This window comes from Procambarus clarkii, chromosome 35 (genome assembly GCF_040958095.1).
Source record: "Procambarus clarkii isolate CNS0578487 chromosome 35, FALCON_Pclarkii_2.0, whole genome shotgun sequence".
Lineage (NCBI taxonomy): Eukaryota > Metazoa > Arthropoda > Malacostraca > Decapoda > Cambaridae > Procambarus > Procambarus clarkii.
Genome location: NC_091184.1, coordinates 43731837 through 43750899, shown reverse-complemented (window position 1 = coordinate 43750899; position 19063 = coordinate 43731837).

The window sequence follows — 19063 nt, the reverse complement described above, 5'->3', positions numbered from 1 at the left end:
TCCTCAAATATGGTAAAATAGTGACTTTTTCACGTTAATCATGTAGTTTGATATTATGCAAATATATTCATTTTTACCAATATTTCGATACTATTTCATGTAGTATCACGATATGTGATTTCGCCTTCAAATCTCAGAATTTCGCATAATATTGCATTTTAAGCAAGTTTTCTTGCATTTTGTTTCGTACGAAAAATCATCAAATTTAGCAATATTTTGACGTTTATCATCCCCTTTTCCTTTATTTGATTTAAATAAAATATCATCGAATTAGGCAATATTTTGCCGTTTTCCAAGTTTTTGTGAATTTTCAGTCCATGGGTATTACTTCATATATATGCGATAAAAATGATGCAAACACATAATTGATTAGATAATAACCTTAAATACTTCATTTTCAATCATCTATTTGTTTCTCGTTAAAGTACTGAGTAAGATATTGAGAAGAGGAGAAGTTCGGTTTTTATTGCACATATCGACGTTTCAGCCGGAATAGAGCGGTTTTACGTGTACATCTTCCATCGGTAATATAAACGGAAAATCAGGAACATTTTAGTTAATTCTAATAAAAACACATTGATTTTTATCATTTGTATTGGAAGCAACATTGTCATATGTCTTTTCCTGGATCTAAATAATACGAAACTCCGCTCTATGATTTGAAGTTTAAATCCTCAAATATGGTTATATAGTGACTTTTTTCACGTTTTTCATGTAGTTTGATATTACGTAAATATATTCATTTTTACCAATATTCCGATACTATTTCATGTAGTATCACGATATGTGATTTGGCCTTGAAATCAAAGAATTTCGCATAATATTGCATTTTAAGCAAGTTTTCTTGCATTTTGTTTCGTACGAAAAATCATCGAATTTAGCAATATTTTGACTTTTATCATCCCCTTTTCCTTCATGTGATTTAAACAAAATATCATCGAATTAGGCAATATTTTGCCGTTTTTAACGTTTTTGTGAATTTTCAGTCTATGGGTATTACTTCATATATATACGATAAAAATGATGCAATCACATAATTGATTAGATAATAACCTTAAATACTTCATTTTCAATCATCTAATTTTTTCTCGTTAAAATACTGAGTTAGATATTGAAAAGGGGAGAAGTTCGGTTTTTATTGCATATATCGACGTTTCAGCCGGGTTAGAGCGGTTTTACGTGTACATTTTACATCTGTAATATAAACGGAAAATCAGGAACATTTTAGTTAATTCTAATGAAAACATTTATTTTTATCATTTGTATTGGAAACAACATTGTCATATGTCTTTTCTTGGATCTAAATAATACGAAACCTCGCTCTATGATTTGAAGTTAAAATCCTCAAATATGGTTAAATAGTGACTTTTTTCACGTTTTTCATGTAGTTTGATATTACGTAAATATATTCATTTTTACCAATATTCCGATACTATTCCATGTAGTATCACGATATGTGATTTGGCCTCGAAATCAAAGAATTTCGCATAATATTGCATTTTAAGCAAGTTTTCTTGCATTTTGTTTCGTACGAAAAATCATCGAATTTAGCAATATTTTGACTTTTATCATCCCCTTTTCCTTCATGTGATTTAAACAAAATATCATCGAATTAGGCAATATTTTGCCGTTTTTAACGTTTTTGTGAATTTTCAGTCTATGGGTATTACTTCATATATATACGATAAAAATGATGCAAACACATAATTGATTAGATAATAACCTTAAATACTTCATTTTCAATCATCTAATTTTTTCTCGTTAAAATACTGAGTTAGATATTGAAAAGGGGAGAAGTTCGGTTTTTATTGCATATATCGACGTTTCAGCCGGATTAGAGCGGTTTTACGTGTACATTTTACATCTGTAATATAAACGGAAAATCAGGAACATTTTAGTTAATTCTAATGAAAACATTTATTTTTATCATTTGTATTGGAAACAACATTGTCATATGTCTTTTCTTGGATCTAAATAATACGAAACCTCGCTCTATGATTTGAAGTTAAAATCCTCAAATATGGTAAAATAGTGACTTTTTCACGTTAATCATGTAGTTTGATATTACGGAAATATATTCATTTTACCAATATTTCGATACTATTTCATGTAGTATCACGATATGTGATTTCGCCTTCAAATCTCAGAATTTCGCATAATATTGCATTTTAAGCAAGTTTTCTTGCATTTTGTTTCGTACGAAAAATCATCAAATTTAGCAATATTTTGACGTTTATCATCCCCTTTTCCTTTATTTGATTTAAATAAAATATCATCGAATTAGGCAATATTTTGCCGTTTTCCAAGTTTTTGTGAATTTTCAGTCCATGGGTATTACTTCATATATATGCGATAAAAATGATGCAAACACATAATTGATTAGATAATAACCTTAAATACTTCATTTTCAATCATCTATTTGTTTCTCGTTAAAGTACTGAGTAAGATATTGAGAAGAGGAGAAGTTCGGTTTTTATTGCACATATCGACGTTTCAGCCGGAATAGAGCGGTTTTACGTGTACATCTTCCATCGGTAATATAAACGGAAAATCAGGAACATTTTAGTTAATTCTAATAAAAACACATTGATTTTTATCATTTGTATTGGAAGCAACATTGTCATATGTCTTTTCCTGGATCTAAATAATACGAAACTCCGCTCTATGATTTGAAGTTTAAATCCTCAAATATGGTTATATAGTGACTTTTTTCACGTTTTTCATGTAGTTTGATATTACGTAAATATATTCATTTTTACCAATATTCCGATACTATTTCATGTAGTATCACGATATGTGATTTGGCCTTGAAATCAAAGAATTTCGCATAATATTGCATTTTAAGCAAGTTTTCTTGCATTTTGTTTCGTACGAAAAATCATCGAATTTAGCAATATTTTGACTTTTATCATCCCCTTTTCCTTCATGTGATTTAAACAAAATATCATCGAATTAGGCAATATTTTGCCGTTTTTAACGTTTTTGTGAATTTTCAGTCTATGGGTATTACTTCATATATATACGATAAAAATGATGCAATCACATAATTGATTAGATAATAACCTTAAATACTTCATTTTCAATCATCTAATTTTTTCTCGTTAAAATACTGAGTTAGATATTGAAAAGGGGAGAAGTTCGGTTTTTATTGCATATATCGACGTTTCAGCCGGGTTAGAGCGGTTTTACGTGTACATTTTACATCTGTAATATAAACGGAAAATCAGGAACATTTTAGTTAATTCTAATGAAAACATTTATTTTTATCATTTGTATTGGAAACAACATTGTCATATGTCTTTTCTTGGATCTAAATAATACGAAACCTCGCTCTATGATTTGAAGTTAAAATCCTCAAATATGGTTAAATAGTGACTTTTTTCACGTTTTTCATGTAGTTTGATATTACGTAAATATATTCATTTTTACCAATATTCCGATACTATTCCATGTAGTATCACGATATGTGATTTGGCCTCGAAATCAAAGAATTTCGCATAATATTGCATTTTAAGCAAGTTTTCTTGCATTTTGTTTCGTACGAAAAATCATCGAATTTAGCAATATTTTGACTTTTATCATCCCCTTTTCCTTCATGTGATTTAAACAAAATATCATCGAATTAGGCAATATTTTGCCGTTTTTAACGTTTTTGTGAATTTTCAGTCTATGGGTATTACTTCATATATATACGATAAAAATGATGCAAACACATAATTGATTAGATAATAACCTTAAATACTTCATTTTCAATCATCTAATTTTTTCTCGTTAAAATACTGAGTTAGATATTGAAAAGGGGAGAAGTTCGGTTTTTATTGCATATATCGACGTTTCAGCCGGATTAGAGCGGTTTTACGTGTACATTTTACATCTGTAATATAAACGGAAAATCAGGAACATTTTAGTTAATTCTAATGAAAACATTTATTTTTATCATTTGTATTGGAAACAACATTGTCATATGTCTTTTCTTGGATCTAAATAATACGAAACCTCGCTCTATGATTTGAAGTTAAAATCCTCAAATATGGTAAAATAGTGACTTTTTCACGTTAATCATGTAGTTTGATATTACGGAAATATATTCATTTTACCAATATTTCGATACTATTTCATGTAGTATCACGATATGTGATTTGGCCTTCAAATCTCAGAATTTCGCATAATATTGCATTTTAAGCAAGTTTTCTTGCATTTTGTTTCGTACGAAAAATCATCAAATTTAGCAATATTTTGACGTTTATCATCCCCTTTTCCTTTATTTGATTTAAACAAAATATCATCGAATTAGGCAATATTTTGCCGTTTTCCAAGTTTTTGTGAATTTTCAGTCCATGGGTATTACTTCATATATATACGATAAAAATGATGCAAACACATAATTTATTAGATAATAACCTTAAATACTTCAATTTTCAATCATCTATTTGTTTCTCGTTAAAGTACTGAGTAAGATATTGAGAAGGGGAGAAGTTCGGTTTTTATTGCACATATCGACGTTTCAGCCGGAATAGAGCGGTTTTACGTGTACATCTTCCATCGGTAATATAAACGGAAAATCAGGAACATTTTAGTTAATTCTAATAAAAACACATTGATTTTTATCATTTGTATTGGAAGCAACATTGTCATATGTCTTTTCCTGGATCTAAATAATACGAAACTCCGCTCTATGATTTGAAGTTTAAATCCTCAAATATGGTTAAATAGTGACTTTTTTCACGTTTTTCATGTAGTTTGATATTACGTAAATATATTCATTTTTACCAATATTCCGATACTATTTCATGTAGTATCACGATATGTGATTTGGCCTTGAAATCAAAGAATTTCGCATAATATTGCATTTTAAGCAAGTTTAATTGCATTTTGTTTCGTACGAAAAATCATCGAATTTAGCAATATTTTGACTTTTATCATCCCCTTTTCCTTCATGTGATTTAAACAAAATATCATCGAATTAGGCAATATTTTGCCGTTTTTAACGTTTTTGTGAATTTTCAGTCTATGGGTATTACTTCATATATATACGATAAAAATGATGCAAACACATAATTGATTAGATAATAACCTTAAATACTTCATTTTCAATCATCTAATTTTTTCTCGTTAAAATACTGAGTTAGATATTGAAAAGGGGAGAAGTTCGGTTTTTATTGCATATATCGACGTTTCAGCCGGATTAGAGCGGTTTTACGTGTACATTTTACATCTGTAATATAAACGGAAAATCAGGAACATTTTAGTTAATTCTAATGAAAACATTTATTTTTATCATTTGTATTGGAAACAACATTGTCATATGTCTTTTCTTGGATCTAAATAATACGAAACCTCGCTCTATGATTTGAAGTTAAAATCCTCAAATATGGTAAAATAGTGACTTTTTTACGTTAATCATGCAGTTTGATATTACGGAAATATATTCATTTTTACCAATATTTCGATACTATTTCATGTAGTATCACGATATGTGATTTGGCCTTCAAATCTCAGAATTTCGCATAATATTGCATTTTAAGCCAGTTTTCTTGCATTTTGTTTCGTACGAAAAATCATCAAATTTAGCAATATTTTGACGTTTATCATCCCCTTTTCCTTCATGTGATTTAAATAAAATATTTTCGAATTAGGCAATATTTTGCCGTTATCCACGTTTTTGTGAATTTTCAGTCCATATTAATTCATATATATACGATAAAAATGATGCAAACACATAATTGATTAGATAATAACCTTAAATACTTCATTTTCAATCAACTATTTCTTTCTCGTTAAAATACTGAGTAAGATATTGAAAGGGGGAGAAGTTCTGATTTTATTGCATATATCGACGTTTCAGCCGGAATTGAGCGGTTTTCGTGTACATCTTCCATCGGTAATATAAACGGAAAATCAGGAACATTTTAGTTAATTCTAATGAAAACACATTGATTTTTATCATTTGTATTGGAAACAGCATTGTCATATGTCTTTTCTTGGATCTAAATAATACGAAACCTCGCTCTATGATTTGAAGGTAAAATCCTCAAATATGGTAAAATAGTGACTTTTTCACGTTAATCATGTAGTTTGATATTATGCAAATATATTCAATTTTACCAATATTTCGATACTATTTCATGTAGTATCACGATATGTGATTTCGCCTTCAAATCTCAGAATTTCGCATAATATTGCATTTTAAGCAAGTTTTCTTGCATTTTGTTTCGTACGAAAAATCATCAAATTTAGCAATATTTTGACGTTTATCATCCCCTTTTCCTTCATGTTATTTAAATAAAATATTTTCGAATTAGGCAATATTTTGCCGTTATCCACGTTTTTGTGAATTTTCAGTCCATATTAATTCATATATATACGACAAAAATGATGCAAACACATAATTGATTAGATAATAACCTTAAATACTTCATTTTCAATCAACTATTTCTTTCTCGTTAAAATACTGAGTAAGATATTGAAAGGGGGAGAAGTTCTGATTTTATTGCATATATCGACGTTTCAGCCGGAATTGAGCGGTTTTCGTGTACATCTTCCATCGGTAATATAAACGGAAAATCAGGAACATTTTAGTTAATTCTAATGAAAACACATTGATTTTTATCATTTGTATTGGAAACAGCATTGTCATATGTCTTTTCTTGGATCTAAATAATACGAAACCTCGCTCTATGATTTGAAGGTAAAATCCTCAAATATGGTAAAATAGTGACTTTTTCACGTTAATCATGTAGTTTGATATTATGCAAATATATTCAATTTTACCAATATTTCGATACTATTTCATGTAGTATCACGATATGTGATTTCGCCTTCAAATCTCAGAATTTCGCATAATATTGCATTTTAAGCAAGTTTTCTTGCATTTTGTTTCGTACGAAAAATCATCAAATTTAGCAATATTTTGACGTTTATCATCCCCTTTTCCTTTATTTGATTTAAACAAAATATCATCGAATTAGGCAATATTTTGCCGTTTTCCAAGTTTTTGTGAATTTTCAGTCCATGGGTATTACTTCATATATATACGATAAAAATGATGCAAACACATAATTTATTAGATAATAACCTTAAATACTTCAATTTTCAATCATCTATTTGTTTCTCGTTAAAGTACTGAGTAAGATATTGAGAAGGGGAGAAGTTCGGTTTTTATTGCACATATCGACGTTTCAGCCGGAATAGAGCGGTTTTACGTGTACATCTTCCATCGGTAATATAAACGGAAAATCAGGAACATTTTAGTTAATTCTAATGAAAACATTTATTTTTATCATTTGTATTGGAAGCAACATTGTCATATGTCTTTTCCTGGATCTAAATAATACGAAACTCCGCTCTATGATTTGAAGTTTAAATCCTCAAATATGGTTAAATAGTGACTTTTTTCACGATTTTCATGTAGTTTGATATTACGGAAATATATTCATTTTTACCAATATTTCGATACTATTTCATGTAGTATCACGATATGTGATTTGGCCTTCAAATCTCAGAATTTCGCATAATATTGCATTTTAAGCAAGTTTTCTTGCATTTTGTTTCGTACGAAAAATCATCAAATTTAGCAATATTTTGACGTTTATCATCCCCTTTTCCTTCATGTGATTTAAATAAAATATTTTCGAATTAGGCAATATTTTGCCGTTATCCACGTTTTTGTGAATTTTCAGTCCATATTAATTCATATATATACGATAAAAATGATGCAAACACATAATTGATTAGATAATAACCTTAAATACTTCATTTTCAATCAACTATTTCTTTCTCGTTAAAATACTGAGTAAGATATTGAAAGGGGGAGAAGTTCTGATTTTATTGCATATATCGACGTTTCAGCCGGAATTGAGCGGTTTTCGTGTACATCTTCCATCGGTAATATAAACGGAAAATCAGGAACATTTTAGTTAATTCTAATGAAAACACATTGATTTTTATCATTTGTATTGGAAACAGCATTGTCATATGTCTTTTCTTGGATCTAAATAATACGAAACCTCGCTCTATGATTTGAAGGTAAAATCCTCAAATATGGTAAAATAGTGACTTTTTCACGTTAATCATGTAGTTTGATACTATGCAAATATATTCAATTTTACCAATATTTCGATACTATTTCATGTAGTATCACGATATGTGATTTCGCCTTCAAATCTCAGAATTTCGCATAATATTGCATTTTAAGCAAGTTTTCTTGCATTTTGTTTCGTACGAAAAATCATCAAATTTAGCAATATTTTGACGTTTATCATCCCCTTTTCCTTCATGTTATTTAAATAAAATATTTTCGAATTAGGCAATATTTTGCCGTTATCCACGTTTTTGTGAATTTTCAGTCCATATTAATTCATATATATACGACAAAAATGATGCAAACACATAATTGATTAGATAATAACCTTAAATACTTCATTTTCAATCAACTATTTCTTTCTCGTTAAAATACTGAGTAAGATATTGAAAGGGGGAGAAGTTCTGATTTTATTGCATATATCGACGTTTCAGCCGGAATTGAGCGGTTTTCGTGTACATCTTCCATCGGTAATATAAACGGAAAATCAGGAACATTTTAGTTAATTCTAATGAAAACACATTGATTTTTATCATTTGTATTGGAAACAGCATTGTCATATGTCTTTTCTTGGATCTAAATAATACGAAACCTCGCTCTATGATTTGAAGGTAAAATCCTCAAATATGGTAAAATAGTGACTTTTTCACGTTAATCATGTAGTTTGATATTATGCAAATATATTCAATTTTACCAATATTTCGATACTATTTCATGTAGTATCACGATATGTGATTTCGCCTTCAAATCTCAGAATTTCGCATAATATTGCATTTTAAGCAAGTTTTCTTGCATTTTGTTTCGTACGAAAAATCATCAAATTTAGCAATATTTTGACGTTTATCATCCCCTTTTCCTTTATTTGATTTAAACAAAATATCATCGAATTAGGCAATATTTTGCCGTTTTCCAAGTTTTTGTGAATTTTCAGTCCATGGGTATTACTTCATATATATACGATAAAAATGATGCAAACACATAATTGATTAGATAATAACCTTAAATACTTCAATTTTCAATCATCTATTTGTTTCTCGTTAAAGTACTGAGTAAGATATTGAGAAGGGGAGAAGTTCGGTTTTTATTGCACATATCGACGTTTCAGCCGGAATAGAGCGGTTTTACGTGTACATCTTCCATCGGTAATATAAACGGAAAATCAGGAACATTTTAGTTAATTCTAATAAAAACACATTGATTTTTATCATTTGTATTGGAAGCAACATTGTCATATGTCTTTTCCTGGATCTAAATAATACGAAACTCCGCTCTATGATTTGAAGTTTAAATCCTCAAATATGGTTAAATAGTGACTTTTTTCACGTTTTTCATGTAGTTTGATATTACGTAAATATATTCATTTTTACCAATATTCCGATACTATTTCATGTAGTATCACGATATGTGATTTGGCCTTGAAATCAAAGAATTTCGCATAATATTGCATTTTAAGCAAGTTTTCTTGCATTTTGTTTCGTACGAAAAATCATCGAATTTAGCAATATTTTGACTTTTATCATCCCCTTTTCCTTCATGTGATTTAAACAAAATATCATCGAATTAGGCAATATTTTGCCGTTTTTAACGTTTTTGTGAATTTTCAGTCTATGGGTATTACTTCATATATATACGATAAAAATGATGCAAACACATAATTGATTAGATAATAACCTTAAATACTTCATTTTCAATCATCTAATTTTTTCTCGTTAAAATACTGAGTTAGATATTGAAAAGGGGAGAAGTTCGGTTTTTATTGCATATATCGACGTTTCAGCCGGATTAGAGCGGTTTTTCGTGTACATTTTACATCTGTAATATAAACGGAAAATCAGGAACATTTTAGTTAATTCTAATGAAAACATTTATTTTTATCATTTGTATTGGAAACAACATTGTCATATGTCTTTTCTTGGATCTAAATAATTCGAAACCTCGCTCTATGATTTGAAGTTAAAATCCTCAAATATGGTAAAATAGTGACTTTTTTCACGTTTTTCATGTAGTTTGATATTACGTAAATATATTCATTTTTACCAATATTTCGATACTATTTCATGTAGTATCACGATATGTGATTTGGCCTTCAAATCTCAGAATTTCGCATAATATTGCATTTTAAGCAAGTTTTCTTGCATTTTGTTTCGTACGAAAAATCATCAAATTTAGCAATATTTTGACGTTTATCATCCCCTTTTCCTTCATGTGATTTAAATAAAATATTTTCGAATTAGGCAATATTTTGCCGTTATCCACGTTTTTGTGAATTTTCAGTCCATATTAATTCATATATATACGATAAAAATGATGCAAACACATAATTGATTAGATAATAACCATAAATACTTCATTTTCAATCAACTATTTCTTTCTCGTTAAAATACTGAGTAAGATATTGAAAGGGGGAGAAGTTCTGATTTTATTGCATATATCGACGTTTCAGCCGGAATTGAGCGGTTTTCGTGTACATCTTCCATCGGTAATATAAACGGAAAATCAGGAACATTTTAGTTAATTCTAATGAAAACACATTGATTTTTATCATTTGTATTGGAAACAGCATTGTCATATGTCTTTTCTTGGATCTAAATAATACGAAACCTCGCTCTATGATTTGAAGGTAAAATCCTCAAATATGGTAAAATAGTGACTTTTTCACGTTAATCATGTAGTTTGATATTATGCAAATATATTCAATTTTACCAATATTTCGATACTATTTCATGTAGTATCACGATATGTGATTTCGCCTTCAAATCTCAGAATTTCGCATAATATTGCATTTTAAGCAAGTTTTCTTGCATTTTGTTTCGTACGAAAAATCATCAAATTTAGCAATATTTTGACGTTTATCATCCCCTTTTCCTTTATTTGATTTAAACAAAATATCATCGAATTAGGCAATATTTTGCCGTTTTCCAAGTTTTTGTGAATTTTCAGTTCATGGGTATTACTTCATATATATACGATAAAAATGATGCAAACACATAATTGATTAGATAATAACCTTGAATACTTCAATTTTCAATCATCTATTTGTTTCTCGTTAAAGTACTGAGTAAGATATTGAGAAGGGGAGAAGTTCGGTTTTTATTGCACATATCGACGTTTCAGCCGGAATAGAGCGGTTTTACGTGTACATCTTCCATCGGTAATATAAACGGAAAATCAGGAACATTTTAGTTAATTCTAATAAAAACACATTGATTTTTATCATTTGTATTGGAAGCAACATTGTCATATGTCTTTTCCTGGATCTAAATAATACGAAACTCCGCTCTATGATTTGAAGTTTAAATCCTCAAATATGGTTAAATAGTGACTTTTTTCACGTTTTTCATGTAGTTTGATATTACGTAAATATATTCATTTTTACCAATATTCCGATACTATTTCATGTAGTATCACGATATGTGATTTGGCCTTGAAATCAAAGAATTTCGCATAATATTGCATTTTAAGCAAGTTTTCTTGCATTTTGTTTCGTACGAAAAATCATCGAATTTAGCAATATTTTGACTTTTATCATCCCCTTTTCCTTCATGTGATTTAAACAAAATATCATCGAATTAGGCAATATTTTGCCGTTTTTAACGTTTTTGTGAATTTTCAGTCTATGGGTATTACTTCATATATATACGATAAAAATGATGCAAACACATAATTGATTAGATAATAACCTTAAATACTTCATTTTCAATCATCTAATTTTTTCTCGTTAAAATACTGAGTTAGATATTGAAAAGGGGAGAAGTTCGGTTTTTATTGCATATATCGACGTTTCAGCCGGATTAGAGCGGCTTTACGTGTACATTTTACATCTGTAATATAAACGGAAAATCAGGAACATTTTAGTTAATTCTAATGAAAACATTTATTTTTATCATTTGTATTGGAAACAACATTGTCATATGTCTTTTCTTGGATCTAAATAATACGAAACCTCGCTCTATGATTTGAAGTTAAAATCCTCAAATATGGTAAAATAGTGACTTTTTCACGTTAATCATGTAGTTTGATATTACGTAAATATATTCATTTTTACCAATATTTCGATACTATTTCATGTAGTATCACGATATGTGATTTGGCCTTCAAATCTCAGAATTTCGCATAATATTGCATTTTAAGCAAGTTTTCTTGCATTTTGTTTCGTACGAAAAATCATCAAATTTAGCAATATTTTGACGTTTATCATCCCCTTTTCCTTCATGTGATTTAAATAAAATATTTTCGAATTAGGCAATATTTTGCCGTTATCCACGTTTTTGTGAATTTTCAGTCCATATTAATTCATATATATACGATAAAAATGATGCAAACACATAATTGATTAGATAATAACCTTAAATACTTCATTTTCAATCAACTATTTCTTTCTCGTTAAAATACTGAGTAAGATATTGAAAGGGGGAGAAGTTCTGATTTTATTGCATATATCGACGTTTCAGCCGGAATTGAGCGGTTTTCGTGTACATCTTCCATCGGTAATATAAACGGAAAATCAGGAACATTTTAGTTAATTCTAATGAAAACACATTGATTTTTATCATTTGTATTGGAAACAGCATTGTCATATGTCTTTTCTTGGATCTAAATAATACGAAACCTCGCTCTATGATTTGAAGGTAAAATCCTCAAATATGGTAAAATAGTGACTTTTTCACGTTAATCATGTAGTTTGATATTATGCAAATATATTCAATTTTACCAATATTTCGATACTATTTCATGTAGAATCACGATATGTGATTTCGCCTTCAAATCTCAGAATTTCGCATAATATTGCATTTTAAGCAAGTTTTCTTGCATTTTGTTTCGTACGAAAAATCATCAAATTTAGCAATATTTTGACGTTTATCATCCCCTTTTCCTTTATTTGATTTAAACAAAATATCATCGAATTAGGCAATATTTTGCCGTTTTCCAAGTTTTTGTGAATTTTCAGTCCATGGGTATTACTTCATATATATACGATAAAAATGATGCAAACACATAATTGATTAGATAATAACCTTAAATACTTCAATTTTCAATCATCTATTTGTTTCTCGTTAAAGTACTGAGTAAGATATTGAGAAGGGGAGAAGTTCGGTTTTTATTGCACATATCGACGTTTCAGCCGGAATAGAGCGGTTTTACGTGTACATCTTCCATCGGTAATATAAACGGAAAATCAGGAACATTTTAGTTAATTCTAATAAAAACACATTGATTTTTATCATTTGTATTGGAAGCAACATTGTCATATGTCTTTTCCTGGATCTAAATAATACGAAACTCCGCTCTATGATTTGAAGTTTAAATCCTCAAATATGGTTAAATAGTGACTTTTTTCACGTTTTTCATGTAGTTTGATATTACGTAAATATATTCATTTTTACCAATATTCCGATACTATTTCATGTAGTATCACGATATGTGATTTGGCCTTGAAATCAAAGAATTTCGCATAATATTGCATTTTAAGCAAGTTTTCTTGCATTTTGTTTCGTACGAAAAATCATCGAATTTAGCAATATTTTGACTTTTATCATCCCTTTTTCCTTCATGTGATTTAAACAAAATATCATCGAATTAGGCAATATTTTGCCGTTTTTAACGTTTTTGTGAATTTTCAGTCTATGGGTATTACTTCATATATATACGATAAAAATGATGCAAACACATAATTGATTAGATAATAACCTTAAATACTTCATTTTCAATCATCTAATTTTTTCTCGTTAAAATACTGAGTTAGATATTGAAAAGGGGAGAAGTTCGGTTTTTATTGCATATATCGACGTTTCAGCCGGATTAGAGCGGTTTTACGTGTACATTTTACATCTGTAATATAAACGGAAAATCAGGAACATTTTAGTTAATTCTAATGAAAACATTTATTTTTATCATTTGTATTGGAAACAACATTGTCATATGTCTTTTCTTGGATCTAAATAATACGAAACCTCGCTCTATGATTTGAAGTTAAAATCCTCAAATATGGTAAAATAGTGACTTTTTCACGTTAATCATGTAGTTTGATATTACGTAAATATATTCATTTTTACCAATATTTCGATACTATTTCATGTAGTATCACGATATGTGATTTGGCCTTCAAATCTCAGAATTTCGCATAATATTGCATTTTAAGCAAGTTTTCTTGCATTTTGTTTCGTACGAAAAATCATCAAATTTAGCAATATTTTGACGTTTATCATCCCCTTTTCCTTCATGTGATTTAAATAAAATATTTTCGAATTAGGCAATATTTTGCCGTTATCCACGTTTTTGTGAATTTTCAGTCCATATTAATTCATATATATACGATAAAAATGATGCAAACACATAATTGATTAGATAATAACCTTAAATACTTCATTTTCAATCAACTATTTCTTTCTCGTTAAAATACTGAGTAAGATATTGAAAGGGGGAGAAGTTCTGATTTTATTGCATATATCGACGTTTCAGCCGGAATTGAGCGGTTTTCGTGTACATCTTCCATCGGTAATATAAACGGAAAATCAGGAACATTTTAGTTAATTCTAATGAAAACACATTGATTTTTATCATTTGTATTGGAAACAGCATTGTCATATGTCTTTTCTTGGATCTAAATAATACGAAACCTCGCTCTATGATTTGAAGGTAAAATCCTCAAATATGGTAAAATAGTGACTTTTTCACGTTAATCATGTAGTTTGATATTATGCAAATATATTCAATTTTACCAATATTTCGATACTATTTCATGTAGAATCACGATATGTGATTTCGCCTTCAAATCTCAGAATTTCGCATAATATTGCATTTTAAGCAAGTTTTCTTGCATTTTGTTTCGTACGAAAAATCATCAAATTTAGCAATATTTTGACGTTTATCATCCCCTTTTCCTTTATTTGATTTAAACAAAATATCATCGAATTAGGCAATATTTTGCCGTTTTCCAAGTTTTTGTGAATTTTCAGTCCATGGGTATTACTTCATATATATACGATAAAAATGATGCAAACACATAATTGATTAGATAATAACCTTAAATACTTCAATTTTCAATCATCTATTTGTTTCTCGTTAAAGTACTGAGTAAGATATTGAGAAGGGGAGAAGTTCGGTTTTTATTGCACATATCGACGTTTCAGCCGGAATAGAGCGGTTTTACGTGTACATCTTCCATCGGTAATATAAACGGAAAATCAGGAACATTTTAGTTAATTCTAATAAAAACACATTGATTTTTATCATTTGTATTGGAAGCAACATTGTCATATGTCTTTTCCTGGATCTAAATAATACGAAACTCCGCTCTATGATTTGAAGTTTAAATCCTCAAATATGGTTAAATAGTGACTTTTTTCACGTTTTTCATGTAGTTTGATATTACGTAAATATATTCATTTTTACCAATATTCCGATACTATTTCATGTAGTATCACGATATGTGATTTGGCCTTGAAATCAAAGAATTTCGCATAATATTGCATTTTAAGCAAGTTTTCTTGCATTTTGTTTCGTACGAAAAATCATCGAATTTAGCAATATTTTGACTTTTATCATCCCCTTTTCCTTCATGTGATTTAAACAAAATATCATCGAATTAGGCAATATTTTGCCGTTTTTAACGTTTTTGTGAATTTTCAGTCTATGGGTATTACTTCATATATATACGATAAAAATGATGCAAACACATAATTGATTAGATAATAACCTTAAATACTTCATTTTCAATCATCTAATTTTTTCTCGTTAAAATACTGAGTTAGATATTGAAAAGGGGAGAAGTTCGGTTTTTATTGCATATATCGACGTTTCAGCCGGATTAGAGCGGTTTTACGTGTACATTTTACATCTGTAATATAAACGGAAAATCAGGAACATTTTAGTTAATTCTAATGAAAACATTTATTTTTATCATTTGTATTGGAAACAACATTGTCATATGTCTTTTCTTGGATCTAAATAATACGAAACCTCGCTCTATGATTTGAAGTTAAAATCCTCAAATATGGTTAAATAGTGACTTTTTCACGTTTTTCATGTAGTTTGATATTACGTAAATATATTCATTTTTACCAATATTTCGATACTATTTCATGTAGTATCACGATATGTGATTTGGCCTTCAAATCTCAGAATTTCGCATAATATTGCATTTTAAGCGAGTTTTCTTGCATTTTGTTTCGTACGAAAAATCATCGAATTTAGCAATATTTTGACGTTTATCATCCCCTTTTTCTTCATGTGATTTAAACAAAATATCATCGAATTAGGCAATATTTTGCCGTTTTCTACGTTTTTGTGAATTTTCAGTCCATGGGTATTACTTCATATATATACGATAAAAATGATGCAAACACATAATTGATTAGATAATATCCTTAAATACTTCATTTTCAATCATCTATTTGTTTCTCGTTAAAATACTGAGTAAGATATTGAAAAGGGGAGAAGTTCTGTTTTTATTGCATATATCGACGTTTCAGCCGGAATAGAGCGATTTTCGTGTACATCATCCATCGGTAATATAAACGGAAAATCAGGAACATTTTAGTTAATTCTAATGAAAACATTTATTTTTATCATTTGTATTGGAAACAACATTGTCATATGTCTTTTCTTGGATCTAAATAATACGAAACCTCGCTCTATGATTTGAAGTTAAAATCCTCAAATATGGTAAAATAGTGACTTTTTCACGTTAATCATGTAGTTTGATATTACAGAAATATATTCATTTTTACCAATATTTCGATACTATTTCATGTAGTATCACGATATGTGATTTGGCCTTCAAATCTCAGAATTTCGCATAATATTGCATTTTAAGCAAGTTTTCTTGCATTTTGTTTCGTACGAAAAATCATCGTATTTAGCAATATTTTCACGTTTATCATCCCCTTTTCCTTCATGTGATTTAAACAAAATATCATCGAATTAGGCAATATTTTGCCGTTTTCCACGTTTTTGTGAATTTTCAGTCCATGGGTATTACTTCATATATATACGATAAAAATGATGCAAACACATAATTGATTAGATAATAACCTTAAATACTTAATTTTCAATCATCTATTTGTTTCTCGTTAAAGTACTGAGTAAGATATTGAGAAGGGGAGAAGTTCGGTTTTTATTGCACATAACGACGTTTCAGCCGGAATAGAGCGGTTTTACGTGTACATCTTCCATCGGTAATATAAACGGAAAATCAGGAACATTTTAGTTAATTCAAATAAAAACACATTGATTTTTATCATTTTTATTGGAAACAACATTGTCATATGTCTTTTCCTGGATCTAAATAATACGAAACTCCGCTCTATGATTTGAAGTTTAAATCCTCAAATATGGTTAAATAGTGACTTTTTTCACGTTTTTCATGTAGTTTGATATTACGTAAATATATTCATTTTTACCAATATTCCGATACTATTTCATGTAGTATCACGATATGTGATTTGGCCTTGAAATCAAAGAATTTCGCATAATATTGCATTTTAAGCAAGTTTTCTTGCATTTTGTTTCGTACGAAAAATCATCGAATTTAGCAATATTTTGACTTTTATCATCCCCTTTTCCTTCATGTGATTTAAACAAAATATCATCGAATTAGGCAATATTTTGCCGTTTTTAACGTTTTTGTGAATTTTCAGTCCATGGGTATTACTTCATATATATACGATAAAAATGCTGCAAACACATAATTGATTAGATAATAACCTTAAATACTTCATTTTCAATCTTCTAATTTTTTCTCGTTAAAATACTGAGTTAGATATTGAAAAGGGGAGAAGTTCGGTTTTTATTGCATATATCGACGTTTCAGCCGGATTAGAGCGGTTTTACGTGTACATTTTACATCTGTAATATAAACGGAAAATCAGGAACATTTTAGTTAATTCTAATGAAAACATTTATTTTTATCATTTGTATTGGAAACAACATTGTCATATGTCTTTTCTTGGATCTAAATAATACGAAACCTCGCTCTATGATTTGAAGTTAAAGTCCTCAAATATGGTTAAATAGTGACTTTTTTCACGTTTTTCATATAGTTTGATATTACGGAAATATATTCATTTTTACCAATATTTCGATACTATTTCATGTAGTATCACGATATGTGATTTGGCCTTCAAATCTCAGAATTTCGCATAATATTGCATTTTAAGCAAGTTTTCTTGCATTTTGTTTCGTACGAAAAATCATCGAATTTAGCAATATTTTGACGTTTATCATCCCCTTTTCCTTTATGTGATTTAAACAAAATACCATCGAATTAGGCAATATTTAGCCGTTTTCCACGTTTTTGTGAATTTTCAGTCCATGGGTATTAATTCATATATATACGATAAAAATGATGCAAACACATAATTGATTAGATAATAACCTTAAATACTTCATTTTCAATCAACTATTTCTTTCTCGTTAAAATACTGAGTAAGATATTGAAAAGGGGAGAAGTTCTGTTTTTATTGCATATATCGACGTTTCAGCCAGAATAGAGCGATTTTCGTGTACATCTTCCATCAGTAATATATACGGAAAATCTGGAACATTTTAGTTAATACTAATGAAAACACATTGATTTTTATCATTTGTATTGGAAACAACATTGTCATATGTCTTTTCTTGGATCTAAATAATACGAAACCTCGCTCTATGATTCTAAGTTAAAATCCTCAAATATGGTTAAATAGTGACTTTTTCACGTTTTTCATGTAGTTTGATATTACGTAAATATATTCATTTTTACCTATATTTCGATACTATTTCATGTAATATCACGATATGTGATTTGGCCTTCAAATTTCAGAATTTCGCATAATATTGCATTTTAAGCAAGTTTTCTTGCATTTTGTTTCGTACGAAAAATCATCGAATTTAGCAATATTTTGACGTTTATCATTCCCTTTTCCTTTATGTGATTTAAACAAAATACCATCGAATTAGGCAATATTTAGCCGTTTTCCACGTTTTTGTGAATTTTCAGTCCAT